General features: G+C 45.0%; 1 protein-coding gene across 1 annotated transcript in view; it reads left to right on the top strand.

The window, feature by feature from the left end:
* Positions 1-17,588, top strand: part of CDH13 (cadherin 13) — a gene marked incomplete at both ends in the record, with an annotated part of 1,025,013 nt that overhangs the window by 858,593 nt on the left and 148,832 nt on the right. The gene's annotated exons all lie outside the window — the stretch shown is intronic.

Genomic DNA, 17,588 nt, shown 5'->3' with positions numbered 1-17,588 from the left:
GGCCACATCCAGAAACACACGCCTTGTGATCCATTCCCCCCGCCGCCCCAAATCACATAGAAATGTCCAAATCACCTTGACCTTACATTTCAGTTCAGGTAATAAAACTTACCCTTGGGCGTCCCTGGTGGCGCAGTGGTTGAGAGTCCGCCTGCTGATGCAGGGGACGCTGGTTTGTGCCCTGGTCCGGGAAGATCCCACGTGCCGCGGAGCGGCTGGGCCCGTGGGCCATGGCCGCTGAGCCTGTGCGTCCGGAGCTTGTGCTGCGCAACGGGAGAGGCCACAGCAGTAAGAGGCCCGCATACAGCAAAAAAAAAAAAAAAAAAAGAAAAGAAAAAAGTACTCTTTTTCCAACCACTAAATAATGTTTATTGCAAAGAAATTAGAAAATTAGAAAAGAATACAAAGAATAAAATAAAAATTGCATAACCACACCAGTCAGAGGTGATTGCTGTTAATATCTTGCTATACGTAATTCTCCTGCCCTATTTAAAAATTGCGTATAGATAAGTCCGTTTCTTACAAAAATGGGATCTCCGTGTTCATACAGTTTTGTTACCTGCTTTTTCCTCTCAACAATGTAATAGAAACATTTTCCATGCCATTAAATATTGTCTGACTAAGCATTTATTTTTAATGTGGGTGCCTCTGGCTTGAACAGCAGCAGTTTTCAATACTGCAGAGAGCTATGCTGGGTGGATTTGAGTAGATTTTTTTCTCACAGTATTATGATGATGTTTAAATGGTGTATCTGTGAAAATATCCCTGGCCACCCGTTCCTGGATAGGGAAGAATGTCCAGCCATTCTTGATTTGCTCACACCCTGTAAAATATCCATTCCTTATAGCCACAGGGCCTTTTTCTGGATGGTAAAATATGCTGGGACTGAGGGTTCCAGTGTACAGACCAGCAGTGAGTGTCTGGCTGATTGAGAGCTTGTCAAGGGGACATGGTTACACGGGTACACCCCATCTTTCAGGGCGGCTGAAATGTAAATAACCATTGTAGGTTCCAGGCTGACATATATTACAGGGAAGATGTGAGAAACATGCAAATGTTGTAGGTTTCAAAAGCAGATAGCCTACAGCAGGAAGTAGGGACTGCCTTCAGGATGTGAGGGACCCTTGAGCCAAGCCCTCAAGGGCAGGTACGGTTTGGAGAGACAGAGGGCAGTAGACGTTTGGGTAGGCACTGGTCTGCTAGTGTTTAATGAACATCTACTGTACACCTGACAATAGGCAGGTGTCATGGATGTGACAATGAAGAGACATCAGTGATCCCTGGCTCCTAACAGCTTACAGCTTTGTAAACATATGGCACAATTCAGAGTGATAAGCGGTCCAGTAAGAGAGCATCCTGGGTGCAGTCATAGTAATAGTAAATGCTCAGCAAATGTTCACTATTGGGTGTTGTGCATTTATCATTTCATTTAGTCCTCCCAACAACACTGTGGGGTAGATACTATTATCGCCCCTCTTTCACAAATGATAAAAGTGAGACTTCGTGAGAGTAAGTCGTCCACGGTCAACACGTGCAGCTGGTTGGTGGTGTTCCCTTCATGATGCACTAATCATTTTGCAGGCATCCTCTTCCTTAATCCTCATGACAGCCTTTCAAGGTAGATGATGATACACCCATTTTCAGAGGCAGTATTGGAAGCACCGAGAAAGTTAAGTGATTTGTCCAGGTCCACACAGGTAGTAAAGGGTGGGACAGGGCTGCATCTAATGCTGTCTGATTCTGAGGGCCACACCATCTCCACACCTTGTTATTATGACCTCAGCAAGAGGTGGATCCTGGCTGGTCCAGGGGACTGTTACTCACGAAGATTCAGAGTTTCCTAAGGCTGAAGTCACACTCGATCATTCTTTCCAATTTTAAGTATTTATTAGGCATCTTTGATGTCCAAGAACTATACTGATGGGCACAGAGTCACAGCCGTTGAGAAGCTTACAGGCTAGCAGGGAGCTAAATGTGCAATAGTGATAAGGTGGGTATTTATTAAACGTAAGCACGCATAAGGCACAGTGTGAGTACAGAAAAGTAGACTCCAAAGTAGACGTGGCAGAATCCAGACAGGCTTCACAGAGGAGTAACGTGGGAGATGAGATTTAACCGATGAGTAGGCGCCTGCCTGGGGGACACTTGGATGGAAGCCGTCCTAGGCAATGGGAACAGTGTTTGCGGAGGCATAGAGGTGAAGAGAACCTGGCAGGGTTAAGAAACCATGGCCAGCGATTAAGTATAGCTGGGCTAACGAATGAGGGGAGGCGTGGTAGGAAATGCGATTAGAGGGGGACAAATCTCCAAGGGCCTTCAAGTGCCAATCCACAGAGCTGAGACAGGGTCCTGGTAGCAATAAGGAGCTGTGGAAAGATTTAGAGCACAGCAGCAGTGATCAGGGTTGAGTGTTAGAAAGATGATTGTCATGAAAATGCACTTGAGGTGGTGAGATGGCGCTCAGGGGGACCACAGAGGCTTATTTTTTGTGCCTTGAACTAAAGGAGAAGTAATGGGAATGGAAGGAAGAGGATGGATATAAACAATTTAAGGGGTGGAATTGATCAACTTGGTAATTGATTAAATTGGGTCTGGGCAGGTCCTAAGTCTGAGATCAGTGCACCACCCAGTTTTCATTTCTGTCCATTTCATTACTTTCCCGTTTCTTTTACGCTCTCTTATTAAAAGTTCCATGGGGTTGGAGTTGACAATAATAAGAAGTCTGAGAACTGCCAAATGTTTGTGTTGATTGCTGGGCCAAATAGCAACACTTAGCATCCCTGTTAGGTGAACAGATCTCTGTTTGTGGGAGTCAGTGTTTATAAAAGAAAGAAAAGTGCATTCTGCATAGAAGGGGTCATTTATTCTGTTTATTTTTAAAATACTTTTATGTTGTTATAATCCCAGCCTTTGATTTTTAGGTCTATAATGAAATTTGGGCAGATGGGATTTCAGCTGGCATTTAATGAAATATGCTTTTTATTTTTTGTAAGTTGATGAAAACCTTTTTCTCTTTTATAAAAATCACAACTATATTCATTTGTCCATCCAACAAATGAATATGGGACTTTTGGAAAGCAGGTATTTTCTCTGCCCTCATAAAGCTTATAGTTGAGTCATCTCTCCAAAACTACATCTTCAGCATTTGCTCCTATTTTAAATAGGTGCTCACTGCCTTGAATATCAATAGAGCAGAATAGCAAGAATGTCAGAAGTCAGTCCTCAAGAATTACTTAACAGTGTTTTTAAAATATTTCAGAGTTAACTATCCATCCCACATGCCTCTACCTCAGGACCTTTGCACTTGCTAACTCATCTGCCTGGATTGCTCTCTCCCAGGGTATCTTTGTGGCTCCTCCTTGGTCTCTTCATGGCTCTGATCAGATGTGACCTTCTTTGAGCCTCCACCCTCACTCCAGAACTCTCTATCCCCCTTCTTAATTTTTTCCCATAGCATCTATCTCTATTGGTTTTGTTACAGTCTGTCTCCACACCTAGAAGATAAGCTCCATTAAGCTGGGTGGGGCGTCTTTGTGACTTTTGTCTGCAGCTCTATCCCCACCAAGTAAACAAACACATGGCTCTCAGTTGGCCCTCAGAGAACATTTGAGGAATAAATGAATGAACCCTCTCTGAGTCTCAGGTTCTCAGCTGCAGCCTGGGGGCGGGGGGAGGGTTTGCTGAAATGTGAGTGAAAGGAGAGCAGCAGAGTGTCAGGATGCTTGGCTGGGGTGGGGGGGGTGTGGACCACAGCCGGCGTCGTGGGCAGGTCAGGCTGCTTAAGCTGGACAGCACTCAGCCAATGTCTCTCTGTCTTTATACCGATGTTTTCTGGTTTTTACACAGCTCTTGGCTTAATACATTTTTCTCCATTGGGCCCAAAATACAATTTAAAAAGGGAAAAAAATATTCTGAGGGTATAGATTTAATGTCATAAGCATCACTTTGGAGAGGTTTTGTGTTTATTTTGTCGTTTTTCTTTTTTAACACTGTAACTTTTAAAATGTAAGGTATTTCCTTGTAACCCAAGGCATACATTTTTCTAGTAGGAAAAAATAGTAAATATAGATAACCCAAAACAGGGAGGAAAAAAGAATATGTATCTGTAATTCCATCATACTGACCTAACCATTGTAAACATTGTGTGTGTGTGTGTGTGTGTGTGTGTGTGTGTGTGTGTGTGTATGGATGGATGGATAGATAGATACAGAGATGGACTTTTAAACATATATATATATAAAATCTTCCACTGGCCAGTGGTTACAGCTACCAGTGCACCATATGCTGGGCCGGTCCAGGTGGCCTTGCCTCCCTCAGTGTCATGATGCTGCTAAACCAGGACCTCTTTCCACCTTCCTGCACCCTATAACTCCTTCCCAAATTGCTCCAAAGTTTGTATTCTGCTGTCTCAGGAAATAGCAGTCAAAGCGAGACACAGTGACCCACGCTCAGACAAGGGCAGTGGGAATAGCGAGGATGGGATAATGTGAGATTCTTTTTTAAGAGAGTGTCAGAGGGGATGAGAGAGGGTACCAGGGCCTCCTAGTATGGTGGCCTGGGTGGAGGAGGACCCCACAAACCAGGACAGGGAAGGAGTGTGCTTGGCTCAGAAGATCCTGAGTTTGCTTTGGGACGTGCTGTATTTGCAGTGCTTGTGAAACGTTCAGGTGGAAATGTCAAGCAAGCAGTTAGAAGTGTGTATCTGGGAATTAGGAGAGATTTGGACCTAAAAGAGACAGGTGGTAATTGAAGCTGTCAGAATCAGTAAGGTGGGGAGAAATGAATCTGTGGGAATACCGGGGTCTCCAAGAAGGCAGACATGTAGAGACTTGGTGGAGAGTGTTCAAAGAGCTGCCCGTACCTGGCAACTGATCCGAACAAAGCTCCGATCCTTCCAGGCCCAGCCCATCCAGGGCTGGTGTGAACAGATGGGAAATGGGTTCTCATATAGAACCCATGGGCTACCACTAAGAGAGGCTATGAGGTGACGAGGGGACCCCAGAGTGTAGCAGTTACAAGTGTAGGCTGTGGACCCAAGAACTTGCGTTCCAGTCCCGGCTCCATCATGGAAGAGCTGTGTGTCCTTGGGCGACAGAATCCTCACTGATACAGTGGGAGCTACAGTCTTACCCTCCTAAGGGGGGGTGGGTCACGAGGATCGGCAGAGGCAAGGCACACGAAGGGTTAAGCACCACTTCCAGCACATAGCAAGTGCTCGATGAGGGACGTAGCTATGATTATTAATAATGCCTGACCGTCTGAATGGGACCCAGCTGGACTGGTGAGGAATGAGTACTCGTGGCCTGGAGCAGAGAGGGCCGTCCATAGGTTGGGGTTAGAGCCAGGAGGGAGCACGAGGCACAGAGGTATGGTCTCGTCCCAGGGCTGAGGTCTGACCCCCATCGGGACCTGAGCTGAGGCTCTGGGATTCCCTCTCGGACATCTCTGTAGGCAACAGAGCTCAATTCTCCTCTACTTTGAAAAGGGCACTGGAGAGGAGCTGGAGGGAATGCGGAACACTCTATTTATTGTTATTTTTAAAAAATAAAATGGAAAGGAGCCCTCCAAGGGCATGTTCACGGGTTTCATTATTTGTGAGGAAAAACACACCTGGCTTTATCAACATTCTGTCCGTCTGCGAGGCTGGGCCGGCAAAGGGCAAGACCAAATGTTAAGTCGTAACATTTGACTCCTTGCTCAGCTAACGTGCAAGGGTGTTAATAGGCTCAGCTCTTGTCAGCCGAGCCAAGACGATTTCAAGACCAAAATGAATGACGCAGCCAAGATCACAAAAGAGCCGCCTTGTGCGAATGGGGCAGGAGATCGCGATGCACTGGGTGGTCTTGTCCAAATAATGCGGGAGGAGGTGAGCAAGAGGACTCACTGTTCCAGGCATGAAAGTGACAGGAGAGCCTTCCAGAATAATCCACAGCCGGGTTATCCTTGTTGCCTTTTCTCCCTAGTGATGCGAATTCGCTTTTGGAACAACAGCAGTGGCATAATTGGGATCCATCTTGTATGATTTTTCCTCGGATGATTTAGAATTAGTTCAGTCTGTCTTCAAAGAGGATAACCCAATGACAGCGTACAAGGGCTATCCTGAATTGCTTTCCTGTCCTCGGGTGGGGTGGGTGGGGGTCAGTGGCCGATTCATTACTCTCTCAGTGGGGTCCTTTGTTTCTAAAGCTACCTGGGATTATTACAGCAATAGAACTCTAAAGCAAAGTAAGCTTTGCCTAAAAACGCATTTGGCTTCAGAGAAAACATACAACACTGATGAAAAGTAACCCTGGATGGCAGATTCCATTAAGAGGTCACATCTGCATGGGAGCAGGCTCTAGGAAACGGGGATGGATCAAGCTTGACAAAGGCCGCTTAGACTGTGCTTGTCTAAGGGGAGGAGGTAACACTGATTAAATGTCTGAAATTAACAGGCAAAAGGCCATTAACATGCAGAGAACCAAGAGCAGGCAAAGGTGGTAAAGCCGCAATTGCTCCAAGTCGTAGGCATTTAGAACCTAATTTTAGAAACACCCTCCAACCGTCGGTGGGCTCAGGTGCTTTTGTCACTGGGAGTCAGTAATTGAATTTTCTGGACGTTTTGACCAATATGCATCTTTGTGAAGCTGATTACACAGCAGAACGCAATTTTTAGCCTGACTTTAAAAGCATTACCTTCTGCTGTGTGATTAGAAAACACGCAGAGAGTGGCGCCCTTCTCACTGCACTTGATCTGGGAGAGAGGAAAGGAAAAAAAAAACCTTGCTATTCTATGTCACCTAGTAAGATTCATTTAGATTCTATGCAGATAATTTAATAACAGATTTTGTAAAACCTTAACATAAGGAGCCACCAAAAAACGTATTATCTTTTATTACCCATACAGAGAATGACATTTTAGAAGGTAATAAATCGAAACCCAAGAAAAGCTATTTGTTTTCGGAGACTGCTTGGCAGATGACAGGGATACCAGTTTCCCGATTTTATACTGTGGCACCTATGGCTCCCCAGGGTCACCTGAGGCAGCCCCCAGATAGGTTTGCTGAGGCCTGTCTGAGCAACATTCCCTGGCCCTCTCTTCTTTTTTGAAAGGTCGTTCCCATCCAGACCTCACTGCTGAGCATTGGGTTGTCCCACCTTTACCGGTCCCCCTTCCGTCTTACACAGTCGGGATTTGTGACAGGCCAAGAGCTGAGCCTTGGCTTGGGACCTGCCCTGGGGCATCTGCCATGAGGTGGGGGAGGGCTCACCCCACCAGCATCAGAGAAGGCCAAGCCTCCCTTGGCATGGATGCCTCTCTAACGGGGAAGGACTTTCCCTGCTCGCTCCTGGAAAGCTAGAGCCTTATCACCGTGCCCTACCCTGCACAACCCAGCCTTCTAGAGATAAGCTCAGCCCGTCCAACCTTGCCCAGGCCCTGCCTTAGGACCCACAACTGCTGCAACGCAGAAGAGCATCCCTGAGACCAAGTTTTCTGCGTACTGATCCGCATCACCATCCTTTGATTTATTCATTCGTCAAATATTAACAGAGAGTACCAGGCACTGGGATGGCTGTGTGATTTTTTTCCCCAGGGGGTTTAGAATTCAATTTATTTTCAAAGAGTGTAACCCAGTGGCCGCATAAAGGCAGTATTTTGGGGCCTCCATGTCTCAGAGGGCCAGGTGTCGGGGATATGGCAGGAGTAAGTTAGAGACAGGGTCCTTGCTTCCATCGACAGCTATAATGAATACTCGGAAAGTGACTGACCTATTGAAAACCATGTATTTTGAAGAGAAAACTCTCCAATAAACTGATCTGGTATTTACCACTTTGTAGATGGGAAGAAATTCATCTCCTCTTCCTAGTGGACAGAGTTGTAGGAAAGGTCTGGTTGATATTACGCTTCAAAGGATTGAAATGGAAATATTTTCCAGAGGAAAGATAGTGGATGCTATTCTGGGAAGGTGGGCAGTCCTGGGAAGGGGGCAGCTGGGAGTGAAATAAAGGTGGCAGCTGGTAACAATGAGCACTACATGGGGCAGGGAGGCTGGCGAGCATCTTGGCTCTGCAGGATGCTTGATGAGCGCTCTCCAGAGAAGCTGTATCCATTCCCTACGGCTGCCATAGCAAGACCACAAAATATGTGGCTTAAACAACACACATTTATTATCTTACAGTTCTGGAAGTCAGAAGTCCAAAATGAGTTTCACTGGGGTAAATTCAAGGTGTCAGTGGGGCTGATTCCTTCTGGAAGCTCTAGGGAAACATTTGTCCCCTTGCCTTTCCCACCTCCTAGAGGCCACCTGCATTCCTTAGCTCATGGTCCCTTCCACCATCTCTCCATCTTTAAGGCCAGCAGTGTACCATCTTCTTCATCATCAAGCCTCTCCCCGCCCCCCCTCCCTCCCTCTCTCTCTCTCTCTCTCTCTCTCTCTCTCTCTCCCTCCCTCCCTCCCTCCCTCCCTCCTTCCATTGTTGCATCTCCTTCTCTGGCTCTCCCACCTCCCTCTTATAAGGACCCTTGTAATTACTTTGGATCCACCCGGATAATCCAGGATAATCTTCTGCTCTCAATATTCTTTACTCAATCACATCTTCAAAGTCCTTTTAGCCACATAAGGTACCATATTCCCTGGTTCCAGAGATTAGGACATGGACATCTTTGGGGGCCAGTATTCTGTCTACCACAGAAGGTATGAAAGCCTCTAGGACCAAAAGGTTGATGGCATTTAGAGCTCACTTCCACTGTGCCCTGTGCTTGACTCATGAACCTGACACTGGGCATCTAACAGGTTAATCACAGAGACAGACATGTGAAGGGAACATTTCTGTGTCATTAAGTCAACCAAGAAGAAAGCATTCCCCATAACATACAGGACTAATGCAGAGGAGGAAGGAATAATTCTGGGAAGAGCAGAAAAGCTTTAGGAGGGAAACACATCTAAGTAAGGTTTATAAGGACGAGTAATTCTCCAAGGGGGTGGAGGGAATCATGGGTAGGGAGGGCCTCCCAGGCAGAGGGCGCAGCATGAGCTAAGGTGTCAAGGAGTGAAGAGCCCGAGATGCTGGGATTGCATGTAGTCCGGTGTTACAGGAGTGCAGCGCTGTGATTGAGGAGGTCTGGGAGATCAGGCCAGGATGGTGGTGTCTTCTGTGCTTTAGGGGCTTGAACCTTATCCTGTAGCTACCGAAGGGCTGCTGAAGCATCTTGAGGAGGGTCCTGTGGTCAAGTGGCAGTTTAGACAGCTCACTGTATCTGGCTTTGGGTGGAGAGGGGTCTGGAAGAGAGCAGAGGGAACCAGTCTGGAAGCTGTTGTAGTAACTCAGGTGAGAAAGGATGAGGACTCGAAGTCATGTGACAACAGGGATGACGGAGAAAAGAGGATGGACTCAGGAGAGGTTGGGGAGGCGACATCAGGAACACTTGATGGGCTCTTTAAAGTGAAAGCGGGAAGAGCTGAGGACACCTCCCAGGCGTTCAGCTGGAGGAGATGCCTCCAAGAGGAAGGCCGTGTTGCAGGGACGATAACAAGTTTTGTCATTGGTCCATGAAAATTGAGGGAGAACATCCAAAGGAGACATCCAGAAGATGAAGCAGGCTCGAGGGGCAACCATAGTGTTATTTAATGCCTTACTGGGAGTACATTTTTTCTAGAAAGGGGAAAAAAAGGAAAATTCCACGGAGAGAGAAACTTTGGTAAACTATGTTTCTGTTTTTCATTTAAACTGCATCATAAACAGGTGGGTTTTAAGTTAAAATAAGGGTGACCTGCATTTCATCAAGTGTTCATTCAAAACGATGCTAATCAAAGTGCGATCCTCAGATCAGCAGCGTCAGCATCTCCTAGAAACTTTCTGAAAATGCACATCCTCAGGCCCTACTCTGGACCTCATGAATCATTAGCCCTCTGAGTGGGCTGAAAATCTGTGTTTTAATGCACCCACCAGGGAATTCTGATACAAGCAAGTTCCAGAAGCACTGACTGAGACATTCTGTCTTAAGCAACTACTATGTACTGGGCATAATGTTGCCATGGCAATTCAAGGCCAAAAGTTTAGAAGAAACAGGCTAACACAGTAAACAGTGACTGTGAAAATATATAAAAACGATAGAGAAAGAGCACTTTAATTTTATTTTATTTTCCTTCAAGTTTTAGACGTCTGTACTTCCTTGTCTCAATCAAACAGATTAAACCAAGCAATTCTTTAGCATGTTCAGATCTGCCCCAAACCAACCATATGCTTCTTGGGATTCCCTAACTCTGTTTCCTCAGGCTGGGAGCTCCTTGAAGGTGGGATGGACTAGATGATGTCTGAGATACTTTCAAGAAACAATGGATTGTGTCTCTTCTCATCACAAACCTTGATTCCAGCCACACTAGTGGCCCTGTGTTAGGTGGACCTCCATGCTGGTGCTCAGGCTCCTTTTCCCTCTCTGAATTCTCTGCCCTCACAGCCTCCTTCAAAGCTCAGCTCCAGCCTGCATTATCCTGAAGCCACTTAAAAACCACAGTAGCCCTCCCAGCTGCACCATTCACATCTGAAGCTATTGCATACATGTTCAGCACACACTACCTGGTGCCTTGTGGAGCCACTTACACATGTTTTACCTTCAGCCAAGCCATGAGTTCCTTGCAAGTAGGGAATATATTTTAACTTCTTGTTCCCAAGGTGTCCTGACCAGAATCAGAATCAGTCTTCAGTTCTTATTAAACCATTGAATTTAATAGTGTTTTAGGATTAATAGCTTCTCATCTTCTTCCACAGAAATTCACTTCCACATCAAGACCCCATTTCTAATCCTATAGTAGGAGACTCTCCTCTGCAGGAACGTCTCCTTCCTCCCCCCACCAAGGTCTGGGCTAAGTGGCCTTTCTTTTGCAATAACCACAGCACTCTTCTTACTCCCATCTCATTCTGCTGAAATTACCTGGGAATTATCTAGCACCAGGTTTGTCTCCCTTTACTTATTACTGCTCTCTAGCACAATGCCTAATGCGTCGTAAGTGCTCGGTAAATATTAAATAAAATTCATGTCGCCTTCCTGAGCACCCCATGTCCTGACCCCCTTGTCATAGACCTTAATTGGTACACTTCGAATAACACTTATCTCATCATACCTTACATACTTGCTTTCTGTTCATTTATCTAAAAATGGACTGAAAGCAGCATCTGTATCATTCATCGCATCCTCGCAGAGTTACTTGAACCTAGTAGACACTATATACATGTTTCAGTGTAATCAACCTGAACGTCAAATATTTACCGCCTTGGGTCTGAAGGGTGTGATTTTTCCAGGTATGTTATGAATGGCTTTGGCATTTTATTTGCCGTGACTCATCAGTAATATCAGAAGAAGTACACTTCACATGGAAATGTTTTATTTGAGTTTGGTATCCCTCAACCTGAGATCTATCACTTAGGTTATTCCAACTGCATGTGTCTAAGAGGCTGTGTTTATTTCCCCTGCTGCTTCCCCACGCTGCTGGCTTTGTCAGCAACCAGTAAATCTGGGGAAGTGAGCTATGCCTTCTCCTTATCCACCACACCCCAGCCGAAATGAAAACACAGCAGATGACGGCCAAGTACATGAACGCTCACATTGGCGGTGAGCGGCAAAGTAAAAGGAGGCCTGAAGACAAACACGAGTCAACCCAACTTGCCGTGTTGCATAGGAAGATGGAGGAATGTCACTCGCTGTCTGCAGTGGGCAAAGGGCACCTTTTACAAGGGGATGTACACGGTTCCTGCTGGATTTATGGACTACCTTTCCCCAGTGTTATGTGGCCAGAGTGGATAAATCAAACTCCAGACAGACAACAACTTGTTCTGCTCCAGATAATGTTTTCACCAATCTGCTTGCAGTATTTATAGACCAGGTGTCAGGTGCAGAAGAATGGGGTCCCTGTTCAGGTGCCATATCACAAGGAGTCTCAGCCTATCCGAGCAAAGCTGATGAGTAAATAAATAAACAAATTGCATTACCTCTTTCCCATAAATCTCATATTAATATTTCTCATTAACAATACCTTCAGTGTTAGACAACAAAAGGATTTATTGAAAAAGACTCTTACAGATTTCCTTGACCCTTAAAGCACAGTTTATAAGCTGGCGCCAACTCTTACCAGCTCATAATAACTGATTGTGTATATCACTTTCCAACTATGTACTCTATGACATCATGTTGGTAGCTTGAAATCAGCCATGGTAAGAGTATTTAAACCACCAAAATTGACAAATGCTGCAAATCAGGCACCTGTGCTGTTAAAATTTACAGGCACATCACTCTTTGTAATTCATTATTTTATAAAAAATGTATCTATAAGTGACTAATTAGTGCATAACAGCCATGTGCCAGGCACTGAATTAGTAGCTGAGAGATAAAACTTTAAACAAGACAAGATCCCTGACCTCATGGAGCTCAAGTCGTCAGGGTCAACATAGCCAATAAACAAGTAATCAATAAATGAGAATATTACAGACTGTGATGGTGCTGGAGAAAAACTGTATTCATTATTTATTGCAGCATAACAAGTTACTCCAAAATGTAGTAACTTAAAACAAGAGATATTTCCTATCTCACAGTTTGTGTGTTCAGGAGCCTGGGCATGGCTTAGCTGTGTCCTCTGCTCGCTGGACTGTCACAGAGTTGCAGTCTATGTGTTGGTGCAGAATTTGCAGTCTCATCAGAAGGTTTGACTGGGGAAGGATCCACTTCCGGGCTCTTCAGTGGTTGCTGGCAGCATTCAGTTCCTTCTGGCTGTCCCTGGAGGCCATCCTAGCTTCTTGCCACATCCTTAGAAGACTTTCCAAAGGTTCTACTACATAATAACAGCAGCCATCTACACATGCCAAGCTCCATGTTTGGCACTTTACCTTACCTATTTTAATCCTCACTTATCCTAGAAGTATTATTATTCTCCCCATTGGACAGGTGAGGAAACTGAGGCAGGGAGAACTTAAGTAACTTGACCAAGTTCACTCAGCTACTGAGAGGTGGAGCCAAGGTACCAGTAATTGATCAAATGCTGATTGTCCTTCCCTAAGTGTCGGCTACCCCATTATGCAATAAGGTCCCTGCCTTCATGGAGCTTCAGTGCAGTGAAGGATGACCATCAGAAACGAGCAGGAATTCACCTAAAGGAGGGAGTAGAGGTGGAAAGGTCAAAAGTAAGAAAAAGTGGGGTACAGTAGAAGGAAATCCAGTCTGGACAAAGTGAGAAAAGAGGTACGGAGGGCAGTTCAAGATGAAGCAAGAGGAGGATGGGGTACCACATGGGTTAATGGCAGAACCTTTCTCCATGTAACATTTATTCATTGATTTCCCCCCACAGCTACCATTATGGTTGTTATTAGTGATAAATGTTCCGTTAAATGCTCACTCGTATGGCAGTCACGGTAGCTGTGTAAAGCATCAAGGGTCCAGTGATTGATTACATGCCATATTTAGTGACATGGCTTGATTCCTTTTTTTCAAGATGGAATGTTTGCTTTTCAAATCAGTGATCAGTGAACCCAGCCCGTGTCTGTGGAGATACACCCAAGGCTTTTTCTTGCAGACACACCATCTTCCTTTTGTTTCTAGGATATATATTAACTGGTAACAAGTAGACACCCAGGAAGCGATGGCAAATACAGTAGAAATGCACAGCTGCAGAATTCAAACCAGGAGAGCAGCTTGACTCTTAGATGTGTCTTACAGATCAGATAGCTTAAAATAAAATCACAGCGGTCAATTTCATTCTCCCAGTTTTGACACAGTGCTTCTCTTTGTCAAAATACAGTCCTATCTCCTTGAGCTGGAGTTCCCCAAAGGATAAGCCATTCCCTGAGAATAAATGGCTCTGGTTTGGAAATGCCAATGATATGCTCAGACCTTTGAGATATAATTTAGTTCAGGGAAACAGTAATATATCATCATTATCAATAATGAAAGTAAATCACCCAGCTTGCGTGCTGCATACTGGCTAGGTGTTGGGGTCAAAGGCATGGTCCTTGCCCTTGAAAACTTTGTCATCCACTTAGGGAGATAGTAAATGGGCATTCAAAATAAGACCAAACAGGAAACATAGCCTTCAAATTAGTCAGGGTAGGCTAGGCACTGTAATAAACTTCCCTTAAACCTGAACAACAGCTTGTCTCTTGTTCACCTCTCAGTCTAAAGCAGGTCAGCAAAGGGTCTCTGTGCCATATAGTCATTTGGAGATCAAGGCTTCTTCCTCTTTGGGAATAGAAAACACGGAGGATTACGTGGGATTTTTAGGGGCCAGGTCAGTCCATCACTTTTGCCCACATTCCATTGGCCAGAAGTGGCCATGCAAGTTCCTCTTACAGTCTAGCTGTATGCCCTTCAGTCCAAAGAAATAGGATTGGGTAAACAAGTAACATTGTCCTCACCACAGTTTCCTCTGATGGCAAGAAACCAAAATTGATTCTGGCTGACTTCAGTGCCAAAAAGAATCTCCTGAATAAACACCAGGTGTGTTACAGAATCCAGAGGAGAGTTGAAGTCAAGAGCCAGCATAGACCCAGATCTCAGAGGCAGAGCTTGCATCTTTCTGGTTAGAGCGGTGCCTTCTGTGTAACTCAGCCGGAAAGGCTCTTTCTGTTGGAGTTGATCATACCCATCTCCCCTCTGAGCCTTGAACCAACTGAGAGAAATAAACCCAAGAATCAGATCGTGCCAAGGAGAGTGCAGCTTGGCCTTTAGAGGACAATGAGCTTCCTACCCCCTGTTCAGTTCACCCACCAGTGACAGATCAGCTGGATGGCTGAAGGTCTCATCCCCCAGATGGGGTGCATCCCGTATGGGCAGAGAAGAGTACCAGGGTGGTAAGTGTCCTCCCAGAACATTCAAGAAGGTAAAATCCTGGACTTCCCTGGTGGCACAGTGGTTAAGAATCCACCTGCCAATGCAGGGGACATGGGTTCGAGCCCCGGTCCGGGAAGATCCCACATGCCGTGGGGCAACTAAGCCCATGTGCTACAACTACTGAGCCTGCGCTCTAGAGCCCACGAGCCACAACGACTGAGCCCACGTGCCACAACTGCTGAAGCCCGCAGGCCTAGAGCCCGTGCTCCGCGAGAAGAGAAGCCACTGCAATGAGAAGCACACCCACTGCAACAATGAGTAGCCCCTGCTCTCTGCAACTAGAGAAAGCTGGCGGGCAGCAACGAAGACCCAACACAGCCAAAAATAAATAAAATAAGTAAACAAGTTTATTAAAAAAACAAAAAAAAGAAGGTAAAACCCTTCTATTGGGTCCAGGAGCAGCATGGGAGAGGCAAGAGGGTTTGCCCTACGTTCTGTCTCCATGATGCCTGGTTTCACATTTCATAGAATCTGATCATCCCACCTGGGGTTAGGGAGTTAACTGTGACTCGCTCAACTATTGTGAGGGAGACAGACGTGCATGTGGCCACCAGGGCCTATTCCTCTGCATCAATGTTTCTTCCCAGACGATGGGCAGCTGTGGGCTGCCTAGGACCCTTGTCCAGCAGAGTAACAAAGGCAGAGTGACCTCTGAGCGGTGCAGAAATGCGCATGTGTATGTATATTTCAAGTAAGAGGGATTGGGGCAGACTTCCTAGAAAAGGCTCAGCTGGAGTGGGAGGCAGGTCAGAGATGAGTGGAAGGTTTTCCAGGTGTGTAAGAGCAAGGGGGCTCATACATATGCAGTTTTTTCTCTAAGTCTTCCACATTTCAGAGGAGGTGCTTTTATCATTGGCTGCTCGGTTTTTATTACTTTTGTCATTGTGAAAGCAATTATGTTTATTATAGAAAAATCCCCAAATACTCATAGGCCAGTGGACTTCTTATCTTCGAGTTGCTTTTCAAAGTGGAAATCTGGAAACAACTCAAACAAATGACCGTACAATAGGGAATGATTGAATAAATTATGCTGGTCTGGAAACAACTCAAACAAATGACCATCCAGTAGGGAATGATTGAATAAATTATGCTGGTCTGGAAACAACTCAAACAAATGACCATCCAGTAGGGAATGATTGAATAAATTATGCTGGATCCATACAGTGGACTGTTATACAGCTGTTGAAATGAATAGATCTATAAGCAGAGGTGAAAGTGATATGGTAAGATGGATTGTACAGCGGTGTGAATGCTATCATTTGTTTAAATATATGTGTATCTAAAATGTCTGTGTGTGTGTGTGTGTGTGTGTGTGTGTGATGTGTAGGACAAAGGAGGGAGACACCAGACTACTAACAACATTTACCTCTTGGAGATGGGGTTGGGGGTGGGTAGAGAGGAATGCTCACTTTCCACTTTAGAAATGACTGGATCGTTTCTATTTTCCTTACAATAATTGGATATTCTCTGACAATACAAACATATTCTTTGGTAGCCTTAAGTTTGGCAGAAAATTGAGACTTTGGAACATCTCATCTCAAACCTTGCAATATATCTAGTTCATAGTCTATTTGATTTTCCACTAGGTTAATCAATCGAGTTCCCATTGCAGTCATAAAGTTTTATTTATATGAGGAGACAGGAATTGGCTGGTTCATTTTTTTAAATTATTTATAAAATTTGTTAAACTACAGGAGAGTTAAGCCAATGTGTCCTTCATTTGTGCCAGCGAAAGAATTTGTATGTACCTCTGCTTAGCTCTGACTCTTATTTTGTTACAGTTATATGTGAACATGCCTGTCGTCAACCGTAAACATCTCTGAACCCCTTAAAGAAAAGGACCCTTTTCCCATCCCTATACCCCCAACACCATATTTAGACTCGATATTCAATAACTTCCAACTAAAGGAATGCATGAACTAATGAAAGAAAAAATTACAATAACTCTCTTTGGTCAAAAAAAATATTTCTGCAGAGGGGAAAATTTTAAAAGGAAAAACAGTGTATTCGTGAAATTATTGGAATACTCTTGTGAAGAGCCTATTGTGATACTCTAGTGTGATGCAATCGCTCTTACACTTTCTTGCAGATAACCAGATAATTGATCATAGCAGTCGTTGCAGTATTGGTCAGAATTCCCTTGTTGCTTCTCACAGAACATCTCAATTAAATGTCTTAAGGAAAGGAGAAATTTATTAGCTCATAGAACTCACAAATCTGAGGGGTAAATTCTGGCTTCAAGAATGACTATTAAAGAGCTCAAATTAGGTTAAAAGAACTCCATCCCTACCTCTCAGTTCTGTGTTGTCTTCTTTCTCAGGCTGCCTTTCTCTGTGTGGTTGCAAATGGTCACCACCAGCTCCAGATTTTGGTCCTACCACCTTCAAGTCTAACAGAAAGAGGAGTTCTTTTGCCTACAAGTTCTAAAGAAATATGTCCTAGAACTGAGTTTCAATCCCAGGTGGCCTAACTTGGGTTATGTGCCTATCACATGGCAGTGGGAATGGGAGGCCCTGATTGTACAAGCCTGAGCTACATGACCATCCCTAGTCCAGGGACAGAGTCCACCCTACCTGAACTCCACATGTACTAAGAGTGTGGAAGGGATGATACCCCCAAAGGAAGTATAGCATCAGTACCAGAGGAGGATGGGATGGACGCTTGGGAAGGCAGGGCAGCACATATCCACTAGAGTTAGCACTTGAAGCTACCCTGGGGTGTGTGTCCACAGCTA

This window comes from Hyperoodon ampullatus (assembly GCF_949752795.1).
Source record: "Hyperoodon ampullatus genome assembly, chromosome: 18".
NCBI classification, from domain to species: Eukaryota; Metazoa; Chordata; class Mammalia; order Artiodactyla; family Ziphiidae; genus Hyperoodon; species Hyperoodon ampullatus.
This window is presented reverse-complemented; position numbering and strand designations above follow the sequence as displayed.